The sequence below is a fragment of the Physeter macrocephalus genome, chromosome 4, assembly GCF_002837175.3.
Source record: "Physeter macrocephalus isolate SW-GA chromosome 4, ASM283717v5, whole genome shotgun sequence".
Taxonomy (NCBI): domain Eukaryota; kingdom Metazoa; phylum Chordata; class Mammalia; order Artiodactyla; family Physeteridae; genus Physeter; species Physeter macrocephalus.
The window spans coordinates 53,066,638-53,079,046 of record NC_041217.1 but is presented as its reverse complement, the minus strand read 5'-3'; the positions used below and the strand labels follow the sequence as shown (position 1 = coordinate 53,079,046).

Sequence of the window (12,409 nt, the reverse complement as noted above, 5' to 3'; positions counted from 1 at the left end):
CTCTCCCGTTGCGGAGCACAGGCTCCGGACGCACAGGCTCAGCGGCCATGGCTCACGGGCCCAGCCGCTCCGCGGCATGTGGGATCTTCCCCGTCTGGGGCACGAACCCGTGTCCCCTGCATCAGCAGGCGGACTCTCAACCACTGCGCCACCAGGGAAGCCCAGGCAGTGTATTTTAAACCCTGAAACCATGCAAGTAAGAAACACGTTGAAAGCCCTGTTCTTGACAAACTGATGCTGAATAAATCATCCATTGGCGCTGGCCCTGGGGCCTGCCTGCCGCGACCCAGGCAGTACGGCCCATCTTCCCCCATAGGGCGCGCTCTTCAGCACTGCCACACTGAAACTTGACTCCCCAAGAAAGGCCCGTGTAGCCCACTTTTCTCTATGCCCAGTGAAGCAAAACCGACACTCAGTTTCATTGACAAATGCCAGCAAATGGTCTAAAATTTTTTTTGGCGGGTGGGGGGCAGCAGTGGGTGGACAGGTAATAGAATATAGTGTTCCTTTGGATTATAATCTCTCGTTCTCCTCCTCCAGCAAAGATCTGTCAACATTTGTGGGTAAAAACTCACAAATTGTTTCCCTTAGCAATCTTCCCGACAAAATACATATCTATTCCAAGCTGCTTGTCATTTCCAGATAACAGCATAATTCCAATCCAGGAGAAGCTCACCTTCTCAGAAAAAGTTTTTGCAAAGTTTTAGAAGCTGCTTATCCATCCCTAAACAACCCATTCTGCTTTGGGGTGGCCCTGCTTGGAACCAGACATGATGTCATAATATCGGACATACTTGAAGTGCTAGAGGTGCCCTCGGGCCTTTAGTGCATATAATCAATATTCTCTAGATGCAGTTCCCAACGTCCATGTGTGTAGGGCGAGTGCTGAAATGCTGGCACTCACACATCTATTTTATGTAGATGTAAAAATTACCTTCGAAACTAAAAACGCTTACTCTTTCATTCCCCCTACTGCTAACCAACACCCCACATTGTCATATTCAGTTTATGAAGAAGTTATAATTTATTTGTAAACTCAGGATGTTGTTTTGTGGCGCCTCGTGTTTTATAATTTATTTATACACCATGGTTGGAAATGCTATCCAAGTGCTATGCATCAAAGTGTAAGTTTGGTGGATCTGCCTATGGCTGTTTTTTCTCCTCACTCTAGCCAGCTCTGTTAAAAGAGACACAGGCAGCGGGGAGGAAAGAGAAATAAAACAGGAGAACAGGGATTAGGATCCAATCCTCAAAGTACAGGGCTTAGTTCAAAATCTAATTTGTTTCTAAAGTAAGTAGCTGAAAAGGAAAAGATCATTTCCTTTTGAATTTGATGATAACGGTCTTGGAAATCAGCCTCTACAGGCCTGAGTGAAAGAGGATCCAGCCTCCTCCTGCTGGTTCAACACTAAATTTCTGAAAAGTGCAGACAGTATTAGGTTCCTACATTTCCCTAAGACGTCCCACCTCCTAAGACGTACCCCTGCTGTTACTGAAGGGGTTTGGAAAAGAAAACTGAAGTTCCTTACCTTGGATATATATAGTACCTGTTTTTTTCTGGACAAACCAAAGCACTTTAGTGAGTCTTACAACCCATAATACTTAAAGCATCTTGTCCCCTCACTGGATCCCTGAGAGGCCAGTAGGGGCTGGGGTCAGTAGTCTCATTTGAGAGGCAGCTAAACCTAGGAGAAAAAGCCTTGAGCTCAGAGTAAGGAAACCAGGCTCCAGGCCTGCTTTCCTCACTCACTATGCAACCTTGGGCAAGTCGCTTCACTTTGCTGGACCTCGGGCTCCCCGATGGAAGGTTGGGGGTCATAATAGCTGCCCTTCTGGGAGAGTGTAAAGAGAAAATGGTATAGTTGATGGGAAGTGCTTTGAAGAAATGAAAGCCCTGTTCAGGAGCTGGGGATAATCATTTTAGATGAAGAAACTGAAGTCAATAGCCAATGATTGGCCCAAGTTCACAGAGTAGTTTTATAGCAGAACTGGGATCTGAGTCCGGCATCTTGGACTCTTCCCATGAGGTGCTGTTGCACCAGGTCTGTGTGGATATGTGGACACACACCACACTGATGTACTGACGTGTGTGTGCACGGGGGTGTATACGGATGCATGTGTACAGAAGGTATGTGACATGGTGGAAGAACATAGAACAGAAAACCTGCGTTCTAACTCCAGTTTTGACAATAGTCCTATGGCCTTGGATATATTACCCAACTTTTCTGGAACACAGTTTTCGAATCTGTAAAATGAGGACAGTGTGCTAAATGATCTTTGTGGTTCCTTCAGCTCTAGTCATGTATGTATGTGTATATAAATATGCTAATCTGTAGAAATGGGCCAATTGGAAAATTGGAGACAAGACCTGCCCAAGTGCATTTATTGTGTCAGAAACAGCGATTTCATAAACAAGTTCATAAAATCTTACTTTAAATTCGATGGTGGTATTTAATGTCATTGTTTTAAATTCACTATTTGGATAAAAGATTGGTGCCATTTTAAAAATTAAGTTCTTAGCTTACAAGTGTTTGCTGTTAAAAACTTTTAATAAAATTCATTTGTTAAAGTCAGAAATTCAACTATTCTGTACTTGGGTAGGTCCCAACAGCCTATTTGCAGACAGGCTGGTTTTGTGTATGGGCCTTCGCATAGCGATATAAGTTAGCTGTTGGCTTGATCATGATAAATGTGAGCAGGCTACCTGGAGAACAGTCTGGAAAAGAAAGTTATAGTTCTCAAAACCTGGTGACATGACTTCATTAAGCTGTGTGCCATTTCCAGTGTGAAGACATTGTTTGCTGGCTACGATCTCTGACTTTTTGTGGCATATGAGGTGAAAAATGTTGTCAAAAAAAGAATCTGGTGTTTAAAAAGAATCAAACTATGGTGGCATTAAATGTTCACTTTTCTGCTACTCAGAGTCATGAATTCCTCTATCCAGTTCATCCTTCTGAACAGAGGGGGAAACAATTCAAGGCCCGGGGCGGATCCCTGTCTCTAGAGCAACACCTTGGCCGAGGACTTGCTCCCAGGCCCCAGGGCCTTCCTAGGATGAGGCCTGTCTCCTCCCACTGTGGGGCTGGCTCCCAACAGGTTCAGAAGCTCGGGTGGGGGTGGGTGGATGTTGGGCTCAGTCCCAGAGCCCTGGCATTGTCCTGCGTCCCTGAGAGTCACAGGGCTGGTGATCACACATGAAACGTGTCAAGAAGCTAGGTGTTGATGTGGTGATGGCTTTGTTGGACTGGAGACTCTCCCTCAGTCCAGTGCCTCTGGGGCTGGCACAGAATAAAGGCCTTCACAGTCACTGCGGATTGCTTGGGCCTGGACACACAGCCCCTTGTTACAACTGTGCCTGTCTCACCTGTAACTGGATACACTCAGGTAAGAAAGCAGAAACAGGTCAGAAACTGGAAGAAGGCCTAGGGTTCCCCACCCTCAAGGACAGTCTCTTTCCCTCCCCTGAAGATACTCCCTTGGGCAGCATGAAGCACTTCCTGAGATGCTGGTATCTCGTCTGTCCAATCAACGAGTGCTCCACAGTCCGAGAGAGAGTGCAGCAGCTACTCTTAGAAAATCATACTTTTTATTCCTGGCACAGCCCTGCTCTGAATCCATATCTCCTACTCTGCTGATCTGGCCTGGACACGCACAGCTCCAGCTACCCCTTTCTTTTGTCCCCAAATGCTAGACCAGACCCTCGGGGGCTCCCTTTGGGCCACTGTAGCAGAAACCATGAGTTCTTAAGAAGCCAGGAGCCATAGGGTTTTCTAGACATAATGCCTTCAACAGAAGAGCTGGTGGAGTGGCCACCTAACTCTGACCATCCCCTGGGAGAGGAGAGACCATAAAGGCAGCACCTAGAACTGCTTCTAACCCCTTGCTCTTCCCCCTCCCTCAGGGGAGGACTACCAAATACATGACCTTACTTGCATTTGTCTCCTAAACCATTAAACTCTCCAAATTGTTATTAACATAACTGTTATGCTTTTCATCCTTTCCATCTTGTCTTCTGGTCTCAGGGAGGACATAAACACTCTGTCTACCACGGCACCGTGGCACACTCCTCCAGACATGGGGACTGGAAGGACGTAAAAACCAAAGCAAGGTGACACCACCTTCCAGCAGCAGCAGCAGATTGGGCCATCCCTGCATCTGCGTGGAGAAAATGCCATCCTGCCTCACTTAGGGCCTGTTGCACTGTCTGACGCTTCTGCACTCTGTTCTAGTTGAAGGCTTTGTTTCCAGAAAACCTTTATAAACATACAGAGCACTCGAGTGTAAACACATCGGCCTGTCAGCAGCCAATGCGCCCCAGCACCCATGGGTGTCTCTTGTTCTTCTATATCCCCAGCATCTAGAACAGAGTCTGGAACACGGTACTCAAACAATACTAGTTGAATGCATGAATGAATGAATGAATGAAAGGATCACCTTTGGAAGAAGAAGAGGAAACAGAAAAAATGTGGGCAGGAGTCTGGAGAAATGTCCGACTTCTTTAACAAAAGAACCAAAGGTCTGCATTGCAAATGCCCCATTTGGGATTAAGTCCCTAATTCACAATGGACACCAGGCCCACACCAGGCAAACCCGTGCCCTTGCTTTACCATACACACAGACTTGACTTCTCTACCACTGAGCAGCCTTGGCCTTCAGGCCTCCTAGAGATGGAAGAGTTGTGTTCCAGCACACGGATGCCTACTCACCATTTACAAAGTAATCATGGAACAAATCTTTAGCGAGCACTTGCTTTGTCTCACACACTGCTGGGGCTGATGAACAAAACAGACACCGGCCTCCGAGAGCTCAGTAACTTGCCAATACCAGCTGGCAAACCGAAACCCTAGTACAAAGAGGCAAACACAGTCCTCCTCAAAGTAGGGTGCAAGTTTCTTTTGCCAACCTCTGACCCCACCACATGCCCCTTTTCCTCTGTTTGGGGCCTTGGGCCAGGCCTCACCTCCAGAGGAGTCTCCTTGGGTCCAAGGTTGGGAGGGCAAGGAGAAGGGGAGGAGGGAGAGAGAATAAGTATAGGTCACCCTGCAAGTCACTTTTTTTCTGCGATGGAAATTCACTCCCCATGGAGCCCCCCACCTGTCTACTGGGCCTGGCCATCCCTAGTGCCACTCAGCTGGGTCCTCCAGCCTTTGCTCGTAAGCCTTCTCCCTGCATTTGCCAAGAGTTTGAGAAGAATCCAGGAGGCCGAGGGGTTTAGGAGTGAGGGGTAGACTGTCCCCTCAAGCCACCTGACCTCTCCATCAGGGGAAGTGACCTGGAGGCACCCAAGGAAGTTGCTCTGGGTACCTCCCATGTGCTGGGTAAACAGTGTGTCATCTGTTTATTTTTCATTTGTAATTGTTAAATTGCCCTTATTCTGCCCGTCCTTTGGGCCCCTTCCCTCCGTAGCGGTCCCAGGTCCAGATGTGTACATGACACCACTTTGCCTGTGCTCAGAAGAAAAACTCAAAATAAAGGCTTTCCACCAGACCAAAGAGCTCCACAAACCCCAAGTTCCCTGAAAAGCCAGCAAGAAAAAGGCCTTTATTTTTTTTTAACTGGGCTTTTGGAAAGCTGGAAGTTGAAAATAAAAATTACCTTTGATCGCACTCCAGAGAACCACTGTCATAATAGACACACACAAACACCTTTACAACTTTTGGATAATCATTGACTTAACCCTTTTTTGGAATCTGCTTTCTTCCCCCTTAATAATTCTACCACACACATATATTTCCCCAGTCAAGAACATGTGCTCTTACAACTGATTTTAATGGCTGCAGAATATTCCATCGGGTAGACTGACCATCATTTCAGTACTACAATTCCCTGCTATTGGACCTTAACATTGTTTCCACTTTTTTGCTATGATAAATTACACTATAATAAACATGCTGAACATATATCTCTTTTTCTCCTCTCTGGCAAGTCCCTTAAGATAAATTCCTAGAAGTGAAATAGCTGTAACAAGAGGAATAAAACATTACAAGTCGTTTTATACACATGGAGAGTGGCCTTTTTTTTTTTTTTTGTGGCCTCTCCCGTTGCGGGGCACAGGCACCGGACGCACAGGCTCAGCGGCCATGGCTCACGGGCCCAGCCGCTCCGCGGCATGTGGGATCTTCCCGGACCGGGGCACGAACCCGCGTCCCCTGCATCGGCAGGCGGATTCTCAACCACTGTGCCACCAGGGATGCCCTGAGAGTGGCCATTTTTAATCATCCACCCAGAACAGTACTTATAGGCCTCCCTTGATGGCCCCATTTACAGTCATCTCTTCCTCTCTAAACTCCTCTTTCATCGATTCACTTATTTGTTCACTTCACAAATATATATCAAGGAGTTCCAAAGTGGGACGTGCTCTTGCTGTAAAATGCACCAAGTTCTTACTTATTCCTTTGTACCTAATGTAGGACAGGTGTATCTGTCCCTAAATATTAAGCTCTGGAGGTGTAGCAGAGGCAAAACTTTACCTCGACCCTCTTAGGGTCTACTGCTGGGCCTTAGAATTAAATTGACGTAAGACAGATTAACAGGAGAAAAGTAAACACATTTATTTAATATAAGCTTTAAGTGCCACGGGAGCCTTCATAAAAAAATGAAGACCCAAAGAAGTGGCAAAACCTAAATGCTTTTAAACTCTGCTGAAGAAAGAGAGGCAGCTGTGGAAACGGGACTAAAATATGTCAGGAGGCTAAAGGAAGATGAGTTATTTTAACAAGTCTGTTTGTACAGATTTCTCTCAGCCTTGACTCCCTATCCCTGATGACAAGAACGTTTCTTTTCTCCTGGTATTGGGAGGGCTTTTTTTTTTTTTTTTTTTTTTGCGGTACGTGGGCCTCTCACTGTTGTGGCCTCTCCCGTTGCGGAGCACAGGCTCCGGACGCGCAGGCTCAGCGGCCATGGCTCACGGGCCCAGCCGCTCCGCGGCATGTGGGATCTTCCCGGACCGGGGCACGAACCCGCGTCCCCTGCATCGGCAGGCGGACTCTCAACCACTGCGCCACCAGGGAAGCCCGGGAAGACATTTTTCATATGGGAGTTATATCTCCTGTTTTCAGGAAGAAAAGGGGAAATCAGAACATCCTTCTTGCATCTGCTGTTTTTCAAGCTCCTTTAGCTCAAAATAATCCTCATGCTGAACTGGCATGTTTTGGGTGGCAGGTTCTGCAACTCTTCCAAGAGTAGAATATTTTTCTATGGCCCCAGGTGTCAAGCACAGTGCTGGGCACAAAATAAGTGTTAGGATACAGAGGGTTTGGGTCATCACTCTCAGAAAGGAAGTTTTATATACATTATAAATATACATGTTTTGGGAACACTTTCCTGAGAATTCTGACATATGTCTTCACTCTTAGCCAAGAAGTCATGAAGCCTGGGTGCTGGTTTGAGAACTGCGTCCCTCAGTCAACTTTGAGGGAGTCACAGAACATCTCTGGGCTCAGATTCCTTGCCTGTGTAGAAGGGAAGCCTCATCTGTGTGGCCTGGGTCCTTAGGGCTTGTTCTGAGGATGAAAGGAGACACTGTATGCGGAAGGATGTCAGAATCTGCTAAGTGCTCACCAGATGTAAGGTAGTAGAGTGCCAGGCATTTGTTCTAATAATTAGAACAAAGACCCTTCCGACAGACTTCACGTCTCCCATTGGCCTCATTCAGCACTTGTCCATTCGTTTATTAATGTTAGTGGCCTCCATCTGTTAGACGCAGACGGGCTGGCTGTCCCCCACTCCCTAAACTCTGCTCCCAGGTGGGATGATTGATGAAGGCCCAGGTGGTAGGATTCTGTTACACGTGTAACTTTCTTCCCGTGGCCGCGCCTGCTCTCCGTCCTCGGGGACTCGGAGGAGACCCCGATCGAGCGGTGCAGGCAGCTGGCTCCAAGAGCCGCCAGCCCTTCCCTGAGCGGAGGGCACACAGGACCAAGTGGAGCTCCAGACCCAGGGCCTCGCTCCAAACGGGCAGGCCTGGGCTTGCTGGATGCAGATACCCACCTCAGGCCATGATGGTCCAGCTTATGTTTTTCAAGTCGACTGCATGTCTTCAATCTCTCTTATTTTACTGAGAGAAATAATTTCAAAATGCCTTAGTTATTAATTCACGAGTCTCCTGGTTTGATTCAGATAATGAGATTTAAAGTGCTTATTACGGGGGCTTCTTTGATGCGGATCAGAGTCCTTCACGTGCTGACTAGCCCTGCTGGATGGTGGCTGCAGACTTCGCTGCAGAAGCGGACTAACTACCCCGGAGGTGCTCACTAAAGCTCCCGCGCACCGCTGTTCACGCTGAATGCTTTAAAGTACCGGAGCAGCCCGGGAACAGCACGGTGCGCAGGCGCTACGCCGGGGCGGCCGGGCCACTGCGCACGCGCCCGCTCTCCCAAGCGGAAAGGACAGGGCCCGGCGGGGCAGGGTGTGGGGGTTGCTGCTGGGTCTGCGCTCTCGACTCTCCTGCGGCCGCTGCGCCACGGCTGAACCGGGTGCGGGTGGTGATGGAGTCTGGTGATACCAGTGCCCCGAGACCGCACTGTGTACTCGCTCGTGCCTGTCAGAGGAGAGGCAACCCCACCCTCAAGGCCTGTGAGGCCGCCGAAAAATCCGACGGCTTGCACAAGTGACGGGCATGTAGCGCCAGGGTCCCGGCTCAGGCAGGCGGAGGGCGGGGCGTCCCAATCCAGCCCGCGTCCCCGACGCAAGGCCCGGAGGACGGTGTGGGGGCGATGCTCGCCTCGGCGAACTCGCTAGCGATCGGCAGTCCTCGGTGGCCACTAGGGCGCGGAGCTCTTGGGGGCGGGGACCGCGCTGCCGCGAGCCCGGCGCTCTAGCGTCAGCCTCAGCGCACCCCGCGTTACCCGGCAACCCACACCCGCCCGGGCGGTCCTGCTGCCCTCGGTCTGAGCAACTTCAGTGCTGGCTAATCAGACGACACCATCCTCGGGTTGCTGATCTTTCTGGAAAGTTTTAACTGTGGAGGAGAAAGGAAACGTCTTAGCTTTAGAAGCTAGGCCTGCCTTGAGGGAGTGGCAGACAGGTTGAGAGGCCTGGATTTCTACGAAGTAGAGAGGAGGCCGGAGGTAAGAAAGGTTCCAAGGCTGAGAGGAGACCCCGGTTTTACCTTCTCCACAGCCTCTCTCAGCCCCGGAGATCCTGCTCCCGGAGTTTCCTTTTTGGACACCTGAAAAGCTGAACTGACTTTACCCGCCCTCTCGCACCCCCCGCCCCCGTCCCCCCTATTCCCGGGGAATATTTTCATCCATCCCGGTCCTTGTCCGTTTCACTCAGCATCACGTGTTTTTAATAGGCAGGGGAGGCTGTGCTGTAAAATGGCCGAGTAAGCGCCTTAGACAACGGGCACTGCACCAGCCCGGAGAAGGGAGCGACGTGAACCCTCAGGCTTCTCACACCTCTCATGAGGCCACTTAGTTTGTCTGTGTCCCGGCAAAGGATTGGGGACTTTTCCGTTCAGGGGTTCTTAAGAGGGAAGTATCTCCTTGTCCCTGATGGCATGTTTCAAGTCACTCAGGCACAGACAGGCCAAGGGGCTTGCTCCACGTTGCACCTCTCTGCAGCCTCCTGAGCCATCTCAGGCTCCAGGCCAGTGACAGTCCTACTGGCCCCAACTCATGATTTAAGCATGGTTCAGCCCCTCCATACTCCTGCAGGACCCACGTGGTGAATCCATATCCTTTTACCATATGTACACACATCCTACTGGTTTCGTTTCTCTGGAGAACCCTAATACAGGCTACCTCCCACCATGACTGTGGAACTCATTTTTCTCTAATAAGAGGTCCCTTTGGGAGAGCTCAATAAGAAAAAAGAAAAATCCTCATTAGGACTGTCCACAGAAGCAGTGACTGTGTGAACCCTAATTACTGCCCTTGAATTATTCTTTCCTAGTTGCAAAGGAAGAAATCTCTAAGGTCCTTATTAAAACGTAGGAAATTTCTAAAGAATGGTAAATAAGAATGCTTGAGTCTTTTTTTTTTTTTCCTGCATCGACAGGAACATAACAGGTCCTGAGGGCTTCTGAACCCCAACCAGGTCAGCCCAGAACGGCTGCACCCAACACGTCCCTTGGAAGGGAAGAAGCGGTAAGTAGTAACTCATGTGTATAGAGCACTTTATACTATACTAAGTGGTTTCATATTTATTAGTGCCTTTGATCTTCAGCACCACCCTCTTTGAGGTAAGTATTAGCTCGCATCTTTGGACAAGGACAAGTCAGAAAGTGAGAGGCAAGGTGGGAAAAGAATGTGAAAAGAACAGAAAGGAGGACCTGGTTGTTAATTCATCCATGCACTCATTGCACAAATATTTATTGGTTACCACAATGTGTCACATATGCTAGAAGCTGTAGAGACATCAGTGAATGAGGTAGTGATGGTCCAAATCCTTATGGAGCTTAGAGTCTAGCACACATTTCTTCAACACCTGCCCCTGGCAAGGTACTGTTGGAGAAGTCCAAGTGTGAGGCAACCCAGCTTAATGGAAGGCTTTCCAAGTCTGAAAGGTGTCCTCCTGTGAGCTTCCTTATCAGCTCTAGCTCACCTCTGCCACAGTGTTGCTCACTTTCCCTTCCGTGGCAATTGCCTATTTAATCATCTTTCTCCCCCTATTGGCCTAGAACTCCCCAAGAGCAGGATCATTCTCCACCCAGCCCAGCACAGTATCTGGCCCACAGTTCTTAAGGCATATTTATCCACTGATGACCTATTATAAGCCAAGCACTGTGTCAGTAGCTGAGGCTGCAGAAAAGGAAGCAACCCAGGCCCTTTCCTGTAGAGTTTTGAAGTCTAGTGGGGAGAATGACAAATAAAGAAGCACTTATGTTGATGTGAAAAGATTTGAGGGGAATGAATAGATGCTCAAGCAGCACAGAGGAGGAAATGCTTGGAAAGATCAGGAAGAATGAGCAGAAAGTTTCCAAGGGCATTGGGGGGAAGGCAAAAGGGCATTTGGCATAGAGTAAGTAGCATGACCACAGGGACATGAGGGAACAGACTGTCAGGAGCTTGGCTTGGCTGCAGAGTAGGAGGCTTCTGGTCAGCTGGAGGAAGATGAGGCTGGAAGCCCTGTCAAAGGCCACAGGCTGGCAAGCACAGGGGCGAATAGTGGGCAAGGGCACTTGGCACTGGTGGACAGGACTGAATCATTTTTGCCCTTTAACCTCATGGTAGGAAAAAAATGCCCCTCAGACATAAAAATCACAAAATGCTTGTGCTGGAAGTGAACTCAAAAGTTATTCATTTAGTCCAGTTGTCACTGGATGCAGAGGTGATTTACCCAAGGTCACAAAGCTTATGGTAGAGATAGGACATAAGAAGTCTCCTGGTCTTTTTCACAAACATCCTATACCCTCAGGCGATGCCTGCACTTTCACATTCTCAGGAAGAGCTTTCAACAGTCCCTTGTTTTTCTAAGATGCTAACCTCTCTAGCTCCATCAGAATCTTATTTATAGAAAACTCTCAAGAACTGTCTAGTGTGTCAACAACTTATCTCAGATAATTCAGGAAAAAAAACCCTTTTTGTCCGGTACTTGCAGCTTTTCTGGAATTTTGAGATTGTTTTTTAAAAATCCCAATAGGAGGAGCTTCAAGATGGTGGAAGAGTAAGACGTGGAGATCACCTTCCTCCCCACAAATACATCAAAAATACATCTACATGTGGAACAACTCCTTCAGAACACCTACTGAACGCTGGCAGAAGACCTCAGACCTCCCAAAAGGCAAGAAACTCCCCATGTACCTGGGTAGGGCAAACGAAAAAAGAAAAAACAGAGACAAAAGAATAGGGACGGGACCTGCACCAGTGGGAGGGAGCTGTGAAGGAGGAAAGGTTTCCACACACTAGAAGCCCCTTCGTGGGCAGAGACTGCAGGTGGTAGAGCGGGTAAGCTTCGGAGCCATGGAGGAGAGTGCAGCAACAGGGGTGTGGAGGGCAAAGCGGAGAGATTCCCGCACAGAGGATCGGTGCCGACCAGCACTCACCAGCCTGAGAGGCTTGTCTGCTCACCTGCCGGGGCGGGCTGGGGCTGGGAGCTGAGGCTTGGGCTTCAGAGGTCAGACCCCAGGGAGAGGACTGGGGTTGGCTGCGTGAACACAGCCTGAAGGGGGCTAGTGTGCCACAGCTAGCTGAGAGGGAGTCTGGGAAAAGGTCTGAAGCTGCCAAAGAGACAAGAGACTTTTTCTTACCTCTTTGTTTCCTGGTGCGCGAGGAGAGGGGATTAAGAGCGCCACTTAAAGGAGCTCCAGAGACGGGTGCGAGCCGCGGCTATCAGCGCGGACACCAGAGACTGGCATGAGACGCTAAGGCTGCTGCTGCGGCCACCAAGAAGCCTGTGTGCAAGCACAGGTCACTGTCCACACCGTCCCTCCTGGGAGCCTGTGCAGCCCGCCACTGCCAGGGTCCCG

At 49.1% G+C, this 12,409-nt stretch overlaps 1 long non-coding RNA gene across 1 annotated transcript; it reads left to right on the top strand.

Annotated features, from left to right (window-relative positions):
* The first annotated feature begins 8,209 nt into the window (after positions 1-8,209).
* On the top strand, positions 8,210-12,301 carry LOC102981270 (uncharacterized). The gene is made up of 3 exons (XR_448857.4): positions 8,210-9,068; positions 10,000-10,088; positions 11,584-12,301. It is a non-coding gene; the product is annotated as an uncharacterized lncRNA (long non-coding RNA).
* The last annotated feature ends 108 nt before the right edge of the window (positions 12,302-12,409 follow it).